This window comes from Saccopteryx bilineata, chromosome 1 (assembly GCF_036850765.1).
Source record: "Saccopteryx bilineata isolate mSacBil1 chromosome 1, mSacBil1_pri_phased_curated, whole genome shotgun sequence".
Lineage (NCBI taxonomy): Eukaryota > Metazoa > Chordata > Mammalia > Chiroptera > Emballonuridae > Saccopteryx > Saccopteryx bilineata.
This window is the reverse complement of record NC_089490.1, coordinates 44,507,297-44,512,851: the sequence shown is the minus strand read 5'-3', so window position 1 is coordinate 44,512,851 and position 5,555 is coordinate 44,507,297.

The following is a 5,555-nucleotide window of genomic DNA, read 5'->3' as shown; positions in this document are numbered from 1 at the left end:
ATACTCCACATCGCTGCATGTTCTTTCGCCGGGCACAACCAAACTAGTTCACCCACAAAGTCTGTAAGTACGGTGCTAATGGCATAGGCTGAAACACTCACATCTCAATTTTGTAAAGTTTTTATGGGAATGAGAGTTATAAACTCAAAATGTCATATTTCAAGACTGTTGTAACCTGAGGACTCCCTGTATGCACCACATCTTTTATTATTATTAATAATATTATTAGTGAGAGGCAGTGAGGCAGAGACAGACTGTGCCTGGACTGGGATCCACCTGGCAAGACCACATGTGCCCCAACTGGGATCCACCTGCCAAGACCACTATGGGGCGATACTCTGCCCTTTTGGGGCTGCTGCTTCATTGCTTGGCAACCGAACTATTTTAGTGTCTGAGGCAGGGCCAGCCATCCTCAGCACTTGGGGCCAGCTTGCTTGAACCATTTGAGCCATGGCTGTGGGAAGGGAAGAGAGAGAGAAAGAATGAGAGATGGGGAGGGGAAGAAGCAGATGGTTGCTTCTCCTGTGTGCCCTGACTGGGAATCGAACCTGGGACTTCCACACACTGGGCTGATGCTCTACCACTGAGCCAATCGGCCAGAGTCACATCTTCTTTATCGAATTGTCTATTGATGGGCAGTTAGACTGCTTCCATATCTTGGCTATTGTAAAAACACTGCCCAGACATAGGGTTATATATTCTTTTGAATTAGTGTTTTGAATTTCTTCAGATAAATACTCAGAAGTGGAATTGCTGGGTCATAAGTTTTGTTTTTAATTTTTTGAGGAACTTTCATACTGTTTTCCATAGTGGCCACACCAAGTTGCAATTCCACCAAGCTCTTGGATCCTTTTGACTTATCCCCATAGTTCTGCCAAAAGATGTCCCAGGTTCACCTTTCACTTACAATACTCCTTCTCAGAACCAGGCATGACTGCAAGGAGCTTCCCTGATTCCTTTCAGTCAGAAAGGTTTTTAGAAAAAGATAGAATATATATGTGTGTTTATTTTATTATTGATTCACTCAGGTTTTTGCAAGAATATTATCTCATCAACTGCAAATAAGAATAGTTTTATTTCTTTTTCTTAATTCTCATGCCTGTACTTATTCTGTTGTATTTGAATACATTGTCTAGTATTCCCAGCTCAATATGAAATAATAGAGGTAGAGAGTTAGGGCAATTTTTGAGACAGATAAATGTAGTGATGTTTCATTTTCCATACTAACAGTAAGTGCAGTCTGCTAGAGCAATCGGCAATACCCCGGGCAGGAAAACTGCTTTATTTGTAATACTCCAAAAGAGGTGTTTCAGTGGAGTTAAATTTAGGATCCAATTTTCTTTTAAGGTAGAAATCAAGGGAACTTACGATATTACCTCAAAGAAATTCTGGAGAAATTCTTTTGAATTACATGTGCCCAACTGCGCCTTCCCCTCTCTGTGTTGATGAGGTGCTCTAATAAAAGCCACAAAGGTCCTGGGAATACGCACAAGATGAGCCTTGTGAGAGCAAGTCTCAAGGCGAAAGGCAGATTCCAGTAACTGGTAGAATAATGGAAAATTAAATCCATCTGAATTTTTATCATTTTAAGGCATTTTATTCATTCTCTTCTTAAATGTGTATGTGATTAGAGATGATTTTGGTGTAGGAAACCTTGGAGAAAAATTTAGTCACAGGGCAGCAGAGAATGTAGCTTTTATTATGTGTTCTGGCCATATGAATGGAATACCAAGACTGTCATCTCAATTTTAGGTTGCTAATCACATACAACTAAGTATAAAACAATAGCATACTGGGAATGTTTTCATCACAAGGACTCCAGTATAAGTACTTCATAGATTTTTTTTTCTGAAAATTTTAATTAGTAAGACATATACCTTGGGAGTAGTTTGAAAACAAACTGCCTTACACCAAGGAAGCACAGTATGCAAAATGATGGTCAAAGATGCTATGACAAGATATCAGTACTTACACATTTAAAACTCAAAGAGAAGTTTTATGGTGCATCAACTCAAGGAAAACACTACCTTAAAAAATACTAGTGTATTTCTTCCCAGTATAAAGAAAAAATATTTTTTCCCGGACAATTGGTCAATTACGAGCAAAATTCTGCATGAATCGAATATAGAACAATATATTTTTGAGTGGGAATGTATTCATTAAAATTTCTCAGTCTCCATTAAATTTACCCATTTATTTTTATATTACATAAAGAAGTTCTATGTACAAAGAGAAGTCAATACTTCAACAAAGAAAACCTCCAAAAGAGAATAGAATAAAATAAAATAGGGTGGGTTTTCTTTGTTACAACTTAAAAAATCTTTAGTGGTTTAGTGATATCATTGTATTTATATTTGCTATGGTACAGTAAATTTTTGCTCAATTATATTTTAATTTTTGAAGCAAAGAACTGTGTATTAACCTTGTATTATCTACATAATTGCCTAACTACTTCACTTTTCACATGTCAACATAGCTTTTCAAGATTTATTATGTGCCACAATGGTGACTAGCTAGACAGTGACCCCTTTTTTTTTAATTTTTAATAATTTTATTTTTTTAATGGGGTGACATCAATAAATCAGGATACATATATTCAAAGATAACAAGTCCAGGTTATCTTGTCATTCAATTATGTTGCATACCCACCACCCAAAGTCAGATTGTCCTCTGTCACCTTCTATCTTGTTTTCTTTGTGCCCCTGCCCACCCCCTATCCCTCTCCCATTCCCCCCTCCCCCCCGTAACCACCACACTCTTATCAATGTCTCTTAGTTTCACTATTATGTCCCACCTACGTATGGAATAATACAGTTCCTGTTTTTTTCTGATTTACTTATTTCGCTTCATATCATGTTATCAAGATCCCACCATTTTGCTTTTTAAAGGAGCCCACAGACTATTGACAGGGACAGAAAGGTAAGCTAATAATTGCAATTCAGAACTTGGAAAAGACAGCATAGTGATCTGAGAAAGGAAGGCAGGGTCAACACTGCAGGGGGACATCAGGGAAACTTTGTAGCCATGGAGACCCACATAGTAGAAGACGGTCAAGAGAAGAGCAAGCAAGATAAAAAAGCAGAAGTTCATAAGGAATTAAATGTTTCAGAATGGCAAGTCATCTAGAATGCTGGAAACATTGTGTAGTGTTTATCCTCCCAGACGGGTTTCAAGGTCTTTAAATCTAGGAACTGGCTTTCTTATTCAACAAAATATTTCTTTCTAGTATTAACAGTGCAAGACATACAATGAATGTATTTATAGTTTAATTAACTAATTTTTATAATAAAGTAAATAATAACATGTATAATAATATTTTATTAAGTTATTAATTTTTATAACTTTAAATTATTTTTGATATTTAAAAGTTTTTAAAAAGTTCTATAATATAATATCCACTACTCAGATTAAGAAACAAACTATTGACAACCCAGTGATATTCTCCAGTGGGGAGAAAATGCCACTTCTCCCAAACCCATAACTACTATCTTGAATTTTATATTTAGCATTCCAATGCCTTCCTTCCTTCCTTCCGTCCTTCCTTCCTTCCTTCCTTCCTTCCTTCCTTCCTTCCTTCCTTCCTTCTTTCTTCTTTCCTCCCTTCCTCCCTTCCTCCCTCGCTCCCTCCCTCCCTCCTTCCCTCTTTCTTTCTTCCTCCCTCCCTCCCTCCCTCCCTTCCTTCCTCCCTTCCTTCCTTCCTTCCTTCTTTCTTTCTTCTTTCCTCCCTTCCTCCCTTCCTCCCTTGCTCCTTCCCTTCCTTCCTTCCTTTCTTTCTCTCTCTCTTTTCAGTGCACGCATGCGAGAGAGGGACAGACGTGAAGGGAGAGAGATGAGAAGCATGAACTCATAGTTGCAGCACCTTAGTTCTTCATTGATTGCTTCCTCACATGTGACTTGACTGGGGTGGGGGTCTCCAGCAGATCCAGTGGCCACTTGCTCAAACCAGTGACCATGGGCTTAAACCAGTGACCTTGGGCTCAAGCCAGTGATGATGGGGTCATGACTATGATCCCACACTCAAGACAGTGACCTCATGTTTTTAGCTGGTGAGCATGCACTCAAGCCGGCAACCTTGGGGTTTTGAACCTGGGTCTTCAGCATCCCAGGCCGACTCTCTATCCGTTGCACCACTGCACTGCAGGCCCAGTGCATTTTATTTATAATTTTGTTATATATCTATTTATGGAAGTGCTTAAACTTTATATAAATATTATCATAATGTCTATTTCATCTGTGATTTGGTTTCTTTCGATTGTTTGATAGTAGTCTGTTGTGTGATTACACATTTTTTTTATCAGTTTTGCTCATGATGGACATTTGGACATTTGGGTTTTTTGTTTGTTTGTTTTTTGTAGTGGGAGAGAGACAGAGAGAGAAACAAACAGAGAGACAGACAGACAAGAAGGAAGAGAGATGAGAAGCATCAATTCTTCGTTGCGGCACCTTAGTTGTTCATTGATTGCTTTCTCATATGTGTCTTGACTGGGGGCCTCCAGCTGAGCCAGTGACCCTTGCTCAAGCCAGTAAATATGGGCCCTAAGCCAGCAACCTCTGGGCTCAAGCCAACAACCATGGGGTCATGTCTATGATCCCATGTTCAAGCCGGGGACTCTGCGCTCAAGCTAGATAAGCCCACATTCAAGCCGGTGACCTTGGGGCTTCGAACCTAGGTCCTCTGCATCCCAGTCCAATGCTCTATCTACTGCACTACCACCTGGCCAGGCTGGACATTTGTTTCTAATACTTTGTTCTTATAAACAATTATGCTAAAAATGTTGTTGTATACATGTGAGTTTCTGTACATAGGTTTATACCTAGAAGTAGATGTTGGTCAGTATTGCTCAGCCTCCTCATTGACACAGTCCTTTTTAATTCTTGTTAATCTTACATGTGTAAATTGTATCTCATTATTTTATGTCGAATCTGATGAATTATTCTTGAGGTTTTGTTTTTATGTAGATATTGATCATCTATTTTTGTCTTCTATGAGTTGCTGGTTATCTCTTTTGCCAGTTTCACTTATATGTAATAGATCTTTTTTAATTGATTGAGTTATCTATTTTTTTATTCAATTGTCAATAAGTAATATGTGTTGTAAATATAACCTCCTTTAACTTTGGTAAAAGATACAATTGTCAAATTTAATCAATCATTGTCCTTTTTGATTTGTGCCTTTTAGGTCTTGTTAAAGAAATCCTTTCTTACCCAGAATTCATATTATATATATTATATTATGTTCTATTCTATTCTATTCTATTCTATTCTATTCTATTCTAATTATATTCCTTTCAGGTCTTTATCTACTTGAAGTTTATTTTTTTATATGGCATGAAATAGATATCTGATTTCATTGTATTTTTCCAAATTGATAATTCCTTAAATAGCCTACCTTTTATGGAATAATCCATTATTTTCTCACCAATTCTACATTGACAACTTTATTATATCAAGTAAGATATATGAGTCTGTTTCTGCACCTGTTCTACTGTATTATTTATCTTTTCCTGTACCAGTTCCATACTGTCTTACCAATTTAGTTTCATAAAAAGTCTCCA